Below are 13,385 nucleotides of genomic sequence, written 5' to 3' on the forward strand. Positions count from 1 at the left end.
AGGGTAATACTACATTTTTTCCTATAATCCTAGAAAAAGTTTTTATGAAAAGGTAGATCTTGAAATGAGCTTGAAAATAAGTTTCCATCTGACATAAAGAGCTGCAGGTTAAGTCTAGAAGAAGAGACTGTATGAGTAAAGCAAAAAGTCAGTCAACCTTTACTGTAGCTATGTCTTTGCTTAGCTGTTACTCAATGTAAATTCTTGCTTTCTTCATTTCAGACTTTCCTATCATTTTTAAAAGACATTATGCCAGTCAGTTATCTTTGTCACAGCTTCAAATCCTAGCTGGTACACTTAGCATTTTAATGCTGGGACTGGGACCCTGCAAATCATATTTCTTCTTTGACAACTCATCCCATGTTTGGCTCTGCCAAAAAGAGGCACAAAAGGGAGACGCTAAAGCTGGAAGAAGCAAAAGGGGCCACTCTTGCCTCTTTTCCTCCATTCCCCCATTCCTGGCCACCTGCCTCATCCTTTCCTCTCCACTCCACAGTAACAGTTCTTTGCAGAAGCAACAGTTGAATCCAAATTATAATTTTTCTAAATCTCACAGAACAAGGCCTCAGCATGACCCACCCATATCCACCAACTCCAATCTGGGCCTTCCCCCTTCTGATGTGTAACTCCCAGGTCTGAGGGACCCTCCTCCAGCTCAGAGGCTCCATCACCAGTTCTGCTAAACCCTGCCCTCAAAGTCTAGGTTTCACTCCTTAGGACCCCTCCTCCTCCAGGCTGCTGAGTTTTGATAATTCCACCTCTTTTCTTTGTTTCTGCAGCCTTGGGTATGGTGGCTGCTCCCTGACAATGCTGCCACTGTGATACTTTATGGTCTCCTTTTTAGCTTTTCTGTCATGTGATTAAACAAGTTTATACCTGCTGAAATAATCACTGTGATTTCTGTCTCCCAATAGAACTCTGATTAATACAAAAATGTATGATATCCAATTTACTTTTTGGGTTCTTCCCTAAAAATCTATATTTTCTAAACAGTGCTGAGGAAATATTTATATTATTCATTTTAAGTTTATTTGCTCAATGTCCATTGGAGTGTCAGGAACGGTGTTAAAGCTGGAGACACAAAGAAGAGGAAGACTTAGTCTCTCTTTCCAAAGAGCTCACATTGCTATAGGAAGATAGAAAAACAAATATGGAATTTCAATTATAGGATTGCAGTTGTTGTGATAAAAGATACAGAGATCACACACATTAAGGAGTGGGAAATATTCAAGGGGCAGAGGAGAAATGGTCTCCATCTGAGTATAAAGAATACACAGTTGGTTAGCACACAGCTGGAAGGGTGAGGGTCCTCAAGGAAACACAAAATTGCCTGGAACTATCTGGCATCAACAAATGGCATTGGTTATCCAAAGAGTAAATTGTGAGGATGGTACTGAAAGAGGAAATTTAGGAGTTATACCAGATCATGGAGGTTCTTGTTAACATGCTGGAGATTTCTAACTTTACCCTTTAGGCCAGACACGTTAAAATTAATTCACTGCAATCATTTAAAAATTGGGAGACTTCTCCACAAATTTCTGGCTTCTCTTGAAATATCAGACCATCTGGCTCTATCAGGCCCACATTTCTATATGACAGTTGGCTGCAGCTGAGTAATTACTGCCCTCTGTAGGTGGAACCTATGCTTTCCAGGTGGCCAAAATCTGCTTGCTGCTTTTTTTTTTTTTTTTTTTTTGTAATTTTTTTTCCCTGATTGAACTATGTAGACATTTCCCACCCTGTTTTACTAAATGGGAAATATTTAAACAAGGGAATTCCATGTATGGCTTTAAAAAATCACTGAAATTAATATAGTAAATGGTCTAGCACGGGACAGAAGGTTGGATGGTGATACTATCGAAGAACTGATACCTAAAGCCTTTAAGGAGGCAATGGCAATTAGGTGGAAATAAATGGGCTAGATTTTAAAAAATGTAGAATTAATAATATTTGGGAAAATGAAAGATAAAGGAGAATGGCATGTGGGTATAAACGCATCCATTAGTTCCAGGGTTTCTGCTTTTGGCATCTAGTAGTAACATGCCAAAAATATATCAAAAATAATGGAGGAGAGGGATGTGTGGAAAAATTTAAATGTTAGTGTGTCGAATTTGAAGTGTCCATTAGATTTCCAGTTGGAAAGCAAGTGGGTTGGTGACTATAAAAGTGTGGAAACTTGGCAGGAAAAAAAAAATGGTCTAGAGACATGGATTTCTGAGTCATCAGCCTATGGTTTCTGTCATTAAACCATTATTTAGGAATAAAATGTATTATTTCTGTTGTACTAGATTTCAATTATAGGTATCTGTTCCCTCCCCAAAGAAATGGAGTTGAGGTAGTATGTTACCTAAGAAGGGATGTTGTTCTAAGGGGGGGGGAGGGGGCAGAAAAAACTACAAAATAGAAGTAACAGACAAAAGTCCACAAAGAGACTATGCCTAAGTAAATTGTAAATGTCTATTGGGGGTGTTGAATTTTCCTGATGAGGTATTAAATATGCTACACTACTCCCTTTCAAAGTTTTACAGAACAAGAAATAAATAGGGTTTCTCAATAAACATGAAAGTACTATAAGACCACCATTTTCCAGAAATTGACTTTATTTTAAAGTGCTTATATTTCCAAATTTGTATTTATTGGCTTAATGTTCCCACTAAATAGAATAACTTTATCATGTCACCTGGCATTTATTAGCAGTAGAATGCTCAAACTGTTGGCCACAGTTTGCTGGTTTGTGATTAACACTCTGATCAGATATATTGCAGTGTGCTTCTTTCTTTCTTTCTTTCTTTCTTTCTTTCTTTCTTTCTTTCTTTCTTTCTTTCAAAAACATTTATGTATTTATTTATTTATTTGAGGGAGAGAAAGAGCATGAGCAGGAAAGGCAAAGGGAGACAGAGAATCTGAAGCAGACACTGGGCTCCATCTCAGGACCCTGAGATCAGACCAGAGCCAAAACCAAGAGTCAGACGCTTAACCAACTATGCCACCCAGACACACCAACAATGTGCTTATTTTCTAAAATAATCTTAGAGTTGCATTTTTAGGGCTGCATGAATTCTTCAGTCATTACACAGAATAGACTGTTGGAGACAAAGATGATAGAATTTTGAACCTAAAGAAGCCCCATGGGTACATGGGACCCAGAGACCTTTGGCATACAGTCCTAGTTTATACATTGCATGTCACAAACTGAAAAAGAAAACATTCTCCTGTCTTTGGTAAATGGTTATATAATAGAAATATCATTATACTCATTATTGAAATTCATAGTTATATAATTGGTGGATTCTCAGATTATATGATTGGCACCTTATCTAATTGTCATCATTTGTGTTTTCCACCTTTGTGGGCTATTCATCAGCCAAATTACATAAACTACCCTATTTTTAAGAGGATGGATAATACCAAGGTACTCAGAAAATTTAATCAGATAGAATAAATTATTGAAAATGCCAGTAAGCCCAACATATTTGTATATGTGCTGCTGAAGCAAGCACAAGTCCAACATATTTGAACACTAGATTTACAGTATAAGACCAGAACAATGCCAAAATGAGTTGGAATGAATAATATCCAGATGGTTTCCATACATTAGACTGAAGAGAGTCCAAGTTTTAAATCCTTGTGGAAAGTCTGGCCAAGTCACATCTATGAATTTAACTATTTATTTGAAATCTGACAAGTCTATATAAGAATCATTACTAGGTTTTATAAAAAAAAACCCTTTCAGATTGTGGCATTAATCAAAACTATAGTTATTCTAAATTAAGATAGGCCATTTTGAAGAATGTGAAAAGTAAAGTCTATTACTGAACCACTCTGCCCCTTTCACGGCTTGAGAAAGGACTTATGGGATCCTTACAGTGGGGCTGGGCTACAGTTGAGGACAAAAGCTGGATCAGTAGTTAATCCTATTGGAGTGGCTGAAGCAGAATGAATAAAAGGAATAAGTCTGGTCCAAAGTTTTAGAGATAATCTGAGAAATCAAGTAGATATATCAATTGATCAATAATTCTGTAAAATAGCCAGCCCCAAAACTTTGTGGCTTTAAATGATTAGCATTTATTTAGCTCCTAAGTCTGGGGTCAGGTGGGTGTATTCCTCTGATTTGGATTTGAAAGATCTCAGCTAAACTCGCTCATGATTTTGCAGTCAGCTGGCTGGTTGGCTCAAGGTGAAATCATCTCTGGTGGCCTCTACTTAGATGATTTGTTTTGTGATCTCTCCCATCCCTCCAGCATGTGAGTACAGATATGTTCAAGAGAAAGCAGAGCAGGCAAGGCATCTTGAGACCTAAATTCAGAATTGGCACAATATCAATTCTGCCACAGTCTGGCGGCCAGACAAGTCACAAATCCAATCCAGATTCAAAAGAGAAGAAAATAGACTCTACTTCTTGTTGGGGGAGATGTAGTGTCATGTTGCAAAGACTGGATTTAGGGAAGCCATCAATTCACACCATCAATGCAATAAATGCATCAATGCAATAAATCTATATTGTTAGAGTAGCTTGACAAACTTTCAATTAGAAGGATTGAAGATAGAAAACAAACCAAATGTCAAGAGCTGGACAGAAATGTAATGAAAACAGCAACTTTAAACATAAACTAGAGTTCTGGATAATTAATAACAGTTTACAAGACTATGTATTGATGTTTGGTTCATGGTGAAAGTTGCTCACTTTTAAAAGTACAAGTCTCAGACAAATAACTAGTAATAAAATGTTTATTACAGGGTTTCCAGTCATTCTTATTTGGGGGTGATTTGTTGCCCCCCCCCCCAAGGTATATTTGGCAGTCTAGAGACATTTTTATTTGGCACAACTGGTCAAGGATTGCTACTGGAATCTAGTAGTTAGGAGCTAGGGATGCTGCCAAACATCTTACAATACTCAGGACAGAACCTACAATGAAGGAAAAACCTCCAAATGTCAATAGTGCCAAGGCTTGAAAACCCTATGCAGGACTCATCTTCTCTCACTATTGAGGAATCCAGATTTTCCTGAGAGACTTAAAAATACATATTAAAATATATTTATAGTCATATTAATGGTTTATATCTAAGTTTGAATTCAACCAAGCAAATATTTAATAGCATGGCTATAAATTTACAAGGAGATGGATTGAAAAGTTTTCTGAAGAGCAAATATTTATAAAATCCACAAACTTTGCTCTGCAGAACTGTGGGAAGATACCCAGGTCTTCATTTAAGCAAATGAGAAAATTAGGTAGCAGAATGGATATAGTAAGGTAAACCAAAAGCCACAAAGGAATTGATGGTTGAAGAAATACTATAAAAGCATGATACCCTAGGATATTTTGGTTAAAAGACAAAAGTCATACTTAGTTGTTCATTAGGCCCTACAGATATGATTATATCCAAGTACACTTGAAGTAACATCATGTAAAAATGAATTTTCACCCACAGCAAATATCATTCTCAATGGGGAAACACTGGGAGCCTTTCCCCCAAGATCAGGAACATGACAGGGATGTCCACTCTCACCACTGCTATTCAACATAGTACTAGAAGTCCTAGCCTCAGCAGTCAGGCAACAAAAAGAAATAAAAGGCATTCAAATTGGCAAAGAAGAAGTCAAACTCTCCCTCTTCGCCGATGACATGATCCTAGTAGTACATAGAAAACCCAAAAGACTCCACCCCAAGATTGCTAGAACTCATACAGCAATTCAGCAGTGTGGCAGGATACAATCAATGCCCAGAAATCAGTGGCATTTCTATACACTAACAATGAGACTGAAGAAAGAGAAATTAAGGAGTCAATCCCATTTACAATTGCACCCAACAGCATAAGATACCTAGGAATAAACCTAACCAAAGAGGTAAAGGATCTATACCCTAAAAACTACAGAACACTTCTGAAAGAAATTGAGGAAGACACAAAGAGATGGAAAAATATTCTATGCTCATGGATTGGCAGAATTAATATTGTGAAAATGTCAATGTTACCCAGGGCAATGTACACGTTTAATGCAATCCCTATCAAAATACCATGGACTTTCTTCAGAGAGTTAGAACAAATTATTTTAAGATTTGTGTGGAATCAGAAAAGACCCCGAATAGCCAGGGGAATATTGAAAAAGAAAACCAGAGCCAGGGGCATCACAATGCCAGATTTCAAGTGGTGCTACAAAGCTGTGATCATCAAGACAGTATGCTACTGGCACAAAAACAGACACATAGATCAATGGAACAGAATATAGAACCCAGAAACGGGCCCTCAACTCTATGGTCAACTAATATTTGACAAAGCAGGAAAGACTATCCACTGGAAAAAATACAGTCTCTTCAATAAATGGTGCTGGGAAAATTGGACAGCCATGTGCAGAAGAATGAAACTAGACCATTCCTTTACACCATACACAAAGATAAACTCAAAATGGATGAAAGATCTAAATGTGAGACAAGAATCCATAAAAATCCTAGAGGAGAACACAGGCAACACCCTTTTTGAACTTGGCCATAGTAACTTCTTGCAAGATACATCTATGAAGGCAAGGGAAACAAAAGAAAAAATGAATTGGGACTTAATCAAGATAAAAAGCTTCTGCACAGCAAAAGAAACAGTCAACAAAACTAAAAGACAACCTACAGAATGGGAGAAGATATTTGCAAATGACATATCAAATAAAGGGCTAGTATTGAAGATCTGTAAAGAACTTATTAAACTCAACACCCAAGAAACAAACAATCCAATCATGAAATGGGCAAAAGACATGAAGAGAAATCTCACAGAGGAAGACATAAACATGGCCAACAAGCACATGAGAAAATGCTCTGCATCACTGGCCATCAGGGAAATACAAATCAAAACCACAATGAGATACCCACCTCACACCAGTGAGAATGGGGAAAATAAAGAAGCCAGGAAAGAACAAATGTTGGAGAGGATGTGGAGAAAGGGAACCTTCTTGCACTGTTGGTGGGAATGTGAACTGGTGCAGCCACTCCGAAAACTTTATGGAGGTTCCTCAAAGTGTTAAAAAATAGAACTGCCCTACGACCCAGCAATTGCACTGCTGGGGATTTAGCAGAAATGGCAGGACACCTGCACCCCAGTGTTTATAGGAGCAATGTTCACCATAGCCAAACTGTGGAAGGAGCCTCGGTGTCCATCGAAAGATGAATGGATAAAGAAGATGTGGTCTATGTATACAATGGAATATTACTCAGCCATTAGAAACAATGAATACCCACCATCTGCTTCAACGTGGATAGAAGTGGAGTGTATTATGCTGAGTGAAGTAAGTCAATTGGAGAAGGACAAACATTATATAGTCTCATTCATTTGGGGAATATAAAAAATAGTGAAAGGGAATAAAGGGTAAAGGAGAGAAAATGAGTGGGAAATATCAGTGAGGATGACAGAACATAAGAAACTCCTAACTCTGGGAAACCAACAAGGGGTAGTGGAAAGGGAGGTGGGCAAGGGGTTGGGGTGACTTGGTGACAGGCACTGAGGGGGGACTTGATGGGATGAGCACTGGGTGTTATGCTATATGTTGGCAAATCAAACTCCAGTTAAAAACATATACAACCCCCCCAAAAAACTATGAATTTTCACATACATGATTTATCTCCCTTTGAGTATCATTTTAAAGTTTAACCATTTTATTAGAAGCCATGCTCAAATGGTTTAAGCTCTTCTGTGTTTTCTTAAGAGAAATGTAGAGAATCTAATTTAATTTCCTTCTCTATATGCAAAAATTATAGCACATACTCTCATACAGATACATATATCTGACCTATACATATGTGAGAAGGTTATTTATTTAATAACTATATCTAAGCCTCAGTACAAACTTACAGATTTACTGGCTAAAATCTTACAAAACACATATTCACTGTTCTAACAGTTTGATCCATTTGTTTACCATTAATGTGCTAACACTTAATTAATGAGTTATAATGCCTTCTGACAGCCTAGGCTATTATGAGAAAGATGTATGAGGAGTTGTTTAAGACTGAATTACTGGCATCTTGGATAGCCACTGGAACCTTACAGATGATAATTCTTAACTTCAAGCCTTAAATATTGACCTTTGCTTTTCCCTGGTAACCTACAAGCAGCATGTAAAAGAGAAATAATCAACATGAGTTTATGTAATGTCACTTGTCTTTGGGGGCAGTAAATAATACAGTTTGATAATCTTTACCTATTAATTTATGAATGCCAATATCAGTTTTACTCAAATTACTGAAATTTGTTCCTAAATGTTTCTTCCAATTTTCTTGAAGAGAACCTTATAAATGACAGTTTGGCTGATTCCCTCCTATTCTCTTTTTTTTCTAAAAACATTAAAAAAAAAAGATTTAGTAAGGAGGGGGCATAATATTAGCTAACTATTCAGCAAATACAGATCAAATATGTTTCCCTTAAAAAAAAAGTATGTTTGCCTTGAACCCTTATACACTTGAGAAACTCACTAAGGAAAAAAAATCATAATTTATTCTCTAAAATTTATTTATTCTAAATAAATAAATAAATAAATTAAAATTAGAAAATATGCAGGAGAAGCAAAAAGAGTGAAACACTTCAAAGCTCTCACAGGAGCCCTTATACTCACAAGTGAATATACATACATGCATGTGCACAGAGCTTCCTCAGGTCAGGATTTCTGGAGATTTCCTGTTCTGTCGCCTGCCAAGAATCCAAGCTCAGCACATCAGGATGTAATGATAAAGTTGTTCATTACCTAGCAGGTGGCTAAGCTAATTGATTTTCAAGGAGGTGTGGTCTATCAGAGTAGAGGAAGATCAAGCTTTGGAGTCAGACAGCTCTTCATATCTGGTAAGAAAGATTGACTAATCATTGGCTTCAGCCCAGAAAGAACTTGCATCCAAGTGCGGAGCTCCCCTGGCAGACTGCTTTGGTGGAATCTCCTGATAGGAAGAAGTATGTTTCAGGCTCCCATAACCCTGCTGGGAAAATCTTAGATGAGGACCTGAGGGATCTTCAGGAATTAGGAGTCCTGATGGCCTACAGAGCTGCCATTCAGATTGATGTTGATTTTCAAGAATTATGCTCTAGAGTTAGTATAGCCTGGCCCTCAAAAAGTTCAAAGATTCATAGGAAGACAGACAAAACATTAATACTTCAGTGCAACACAGATTCAACCAGAGGACCAAGAAGAAGGTCTAGCCTGTAGTATCAGGGAAAGCTTCCTATAGGACAAATTACTTGGAAGAAAATAAATCAGAGAGAGTATAGGAAAACATCTCAGCAAAGCATAGAATGAGACCAAAGCTCTTCCCAATTTATGTATTCAGGGTATACAATTTTCAGCAGAAAATCAGAGTAAATTTAGGTCTGTTAAAAGATTTCCCAATGCTGCTTAGAAACGTTCTGTAGGATTCCTCTCTATTTCTCCCTCTCCCCACAGTCCTTCCTGAAATCTTACCCATCATGTCTTTCTTCTAGTTATTCCTCTCCTCATCTTTTGGTCTCAGGTTAAGTGGCCAAGTAGTCGGAAAGCCTTCATTTGAGAAGTGTTTCCTGCCCATTCAAGTCTGAAGTCTAAGTCATGTATTTTCATAGCAGCCTCACTTTTACCCATCAGTATTCACTATAGTATATAATGATTGCCTGTTTACTTTTCTTGCCATTCTTTTTTTAAAAAACTTTATCTGTTTATTTGAGAGAGAGAGCAAGAGCACAATTTGGGGGAGAAGTAGAAGGAGAAGGACAAGCAGTCTCCACACTGAGCTCAGAGCCTGATGTGGAGCTTGATCCCACAACCCTGAGATCATGACCTTAGCCAAAATCCAGAGTCTGATGCTTAACTGACTGCACCACCCAGGCACATTTTCTTGCCATTCTCTAGCTGTTTAAGTTCTGTGTGGGCCTGGTCTCTCTCTATTTTGAATATCCTCATCTTTTTTATACTTACTATATAGAGTAAGGAGCCAATAAATATGCTGAATAATGTAGAGATGTATACATATAAAATTACATGAATATATGTGTACATTTACATACTTCCCCATACATATACTCACATCTGTAATGAATTTCTTATACCTTTTATGTTAGTACCCCTGCTGTTTCTGGAATGCACTTAATGCACTCAATAGTTAAATCAAGGTAGGCACAAAATGGGAGTTGTAAACTGGAGGCAATTATTGGAACTTTGTACAAAGAGGTTCTTGGTTACAGGTAACAGAGCAAATATCCAGTTTGTGAAACTGTGTAAGATCACTATACTAGTCTAATGATTAAATGGGGTCAAAATCGGGGCTTTATAAATTTCAGCCATGGGGCTGAAGTCATGAGTTTTAAGTGACTCTGACCGCATCAGTTAGAGTGATGAATTCAGACACAGGAAATTGAGTACCTGAGATGTCTTCTTTTCCTCTTTTCCAGCACTACAGCATTAATGAACACTGGAAAGTGAACTGCATTCTTATTCCCTGTTTTTCATTTCATTGCTTTGATCTTACCAGAAGATATAAGTCTAGTTCTAAGGGACTCCACTACCTAAAACGTCTAGGAAAAAAGTAGCCACTTTGTTTGTAATGCTGTAAAAATGGACCCTTCGCTCAATAAACTTTCCTTTTCCGGGAAGCTGACAGACACTGCCACAACTGCCCATTGTCATAACCAACAAATATGATAGCATATATCGTAAAGTGAAGAAGTATCAATACACTGATCTCCACAAGGATGAACAAAGACTTACAAGTCACAGGAATAAGAGACCCAGAAGAATAATAAACAGACCAACTGGCAAACAAGTGGAAGGAATGGTTGGGAATCTTCCCTCATTCACACTGAAGAGTTGTGCACAGTATTTTGTCAACACACCCTTGAGCTCAGCTCTTCACTTAGTGGCAATGAATGCTGCCACTGGGTGCACAAGCCATCTGAACAGCTGTGGGGAATTCTCCTGTTAGCCTTGAATACATGATTGGCATTAGATGACAAGATTGCTAAGCAGCAAGGCCCTCTATGCATCTCCCCTGAATGCAATAGTCTAGTAATTAAGCGAAGTGGGGTGCAGGTCTCGTAGTGTAGCTAATTTGTCTAGGTGCTATGCTCCTGTATGTCATTAATAGAATAGTGGAGAGGAGGTATATCCCCCTCTTCTGATACTCAGAAAACACTTCAGCTCAGAAGTAATCTGTTTTCTCTGCCTAAGGCTCTGCAGAGAGTAGCGAAGCTGTTTCTGTCGTCTTGAGCAAACAACCAGAGAATTGGCAAGTCTTGGGAAATAGTCGATGGAAGTGATGGGTAGGCCAAGTAGATATTTGGTGACATTTTTATGTGGAATGAGATTTTTTTCTGCACTTAAAAAAAGAAGGACAAGAATTCACTATAAAAGAGACAGCATGACATAGCAAATTAAATCTTAAAGTACTAACCCTTAAAGTACTAAAGTTGAGAGTACTAAAAGTCTCAGCAACCAGTTTGAGGTCCTGTCCCTCTATGTTCTGATTGAGGGGATGATCTTGAGCAACAAATGAGAACTCCCTCACTCCCAGTGCCTCATTTGTCAAATTCTGATGAAAATGCTATATTTTAATAGTTTTTTTTAGCCAGATTAGGGGACATATATTGGATCCTCCACTTAAGATGTAGAGACCTAGTAAAAAAGATAGTTGAATAAAAATGACTAAAAATACTAGATTTATTGCACTCATTGCTATTGGCACTATGATATGCTTTAAATATGTTATTTTATTTAGCCCTTATAATAGCTGTTAAGTGAAAATACCTCTGTTTTCCTTCTCTACATGCAACATTCACACTTCACGTCTGGTCAACAAATGTGTGGGTCTTTTTCCTATATCAAGCAATTGTCTGACACTGGCTGGGTGTCCTCCATTTTAACTCAGTTCTGAATCTACCTGGAGGTACCGTCAGATCGCATGGAAAATTCTCCATCCCACAAGACTGCTCTGCTTCAGACACCGACCACAGGTCCAGACTGTCATTTGTGCTAGTGGTTGACCAGCTATGTTGTTATTCCTAAAATGTCCTCAAATTTGATCCATTGCTAGAAAAGTTCACAAAACTCAAGAAAATAGTTCACTTACTAGATTTCCAGTTTATTACAAAGTATAGAACTCAGGAACAGTCAGATGGAGATGCATAGGGCAAAGCATGAGGGAAGGGGTGTGGAGCTTCCATGCGTTCTCCAGCCATGCTATCCTCCCTTCACCTTTATGTGTTCAGCAACCTGGAAGATCGGAACCCCATACTTTTGAGATTTATGTGGAGGCTTCATTACATAAGCATATGATAGATTAAGTCATTGGCCATTAGTGATTAGCTCAACATCCACATCCACTCCTCCTACCTCCCTTTTGTCAGAGTGAGGAGGGTGAGGGTCAGGGGATGGAATGAAACTTGCAACCCTCTAATCATATAACTGATTTCCCTGGCAGCCAGCTTTAATCATCAGGCTTTCCACGAGTCCTGGGCCATCAGTCAGTCAGTCAGTCAGTCAGTCATCTATTGGCCTGCAAAAAGAAATCTATCACCTCAGAGATTCTAATGGTTTTCAGAGCTGTGTCAGGAAATGGGGACAAATATCAAATATACATTTATTATAAATCAGAATATTACAACAGTGCTTAAGAGGATGCACTAATATTATCCCCATTTTGTGGATGAGGAAACTAAGACGGAGAGTGATTAATTCCCTATGTCTATATGTCAGTGGATAGCTGAGATTTGAATCCAAGTGGGTTGACTCTGGGAGTTGCATATTTCACTGCCTGATTTTTGGCACAGAATTTTTGCTTCTCAAACCTTCCACAGCCCTCTTTCAAGCTGCATCTCTTTTATAAAGAGACAGGAGAATAAATTACCTTTTTTTGTCACAAGACTACTTCACTTTCCCTTTTCTCTGGGTTCATATAGAGTATTTATATAATCTTTAAATGTTTTTATCTCAAAATAATTTTAAGTTTACAGAAAGATACAAAGATAATCCAGTATTCCCACATTCCATTCACCAGTTCCCTTAATATTAACATCCTATATAACCATAACACATTCATCAAAGCCAATAAATTCACAGTGGCACAATGTTAACTGATGAGGTAAGAGGAAGGCAAGTTGAGGGCAAAGCATAAGCTGACACCCCGCAAGCCCCTCTCCCCCTAGGTGCCTTTCCCCAGGCACTCCTTAGCTGCCCTAAAACTAAGGGAAGGGAAAAAAACAAATGGTTAACTAATAGAGATCACAGTCCCGCAGGACATAAGTCTCTACCAGTTTACAAATGTCTTAGTGATTTATAAGAAAAAAGCAACTTATCAATAGCCTAACCTCCAGAAACCCATAGACTCAATTTCCTGGAGCCCTAACATCACTCTGGCCTCCAAAGTGATATGGGAAACAAAGGCAGAAGAGAAAGG

The 13,385-nt window shown here is 38.1% G+C and overlaps 1 long non-coding RNA gene across 1 annotated transcript; it reads left to right on the plus strand.

The window, feature by feature from the left end:
- The first annotated feature begins 4,863 nt into the window (after window positions 1–4,863).
- On the plus strand, window positions 4,864–11,644 carry LOC125755735 (uncharacterized). Its single transcript, XR_007412933.1, has 2 exons — window positions 4,864–7,267; window positions 10,387–11,644. It is a non-coding gene; the product is annotated as an uncharacterized LOC125755735 (long non-coding RNA).
- The last annotated feature ends 1,741 nt before the right edge of the window (window positions 11,645–13,385 follow it).

The sequence above is a fragment of the Canis lupus genome, chromosome 9, assembly GCF_003254725.2.
Source record: "Canis lupus dingo isolate Sandy chromosome 9, ASM325472v2, whole genome shotgun sequence".
Classification (NCBI taxonomy): domain Eukaryota; kingdom Metazoa; phylum Chordata; class Mammalia; order Carnivora; family Canidae; genus Canis; species Canis lupus.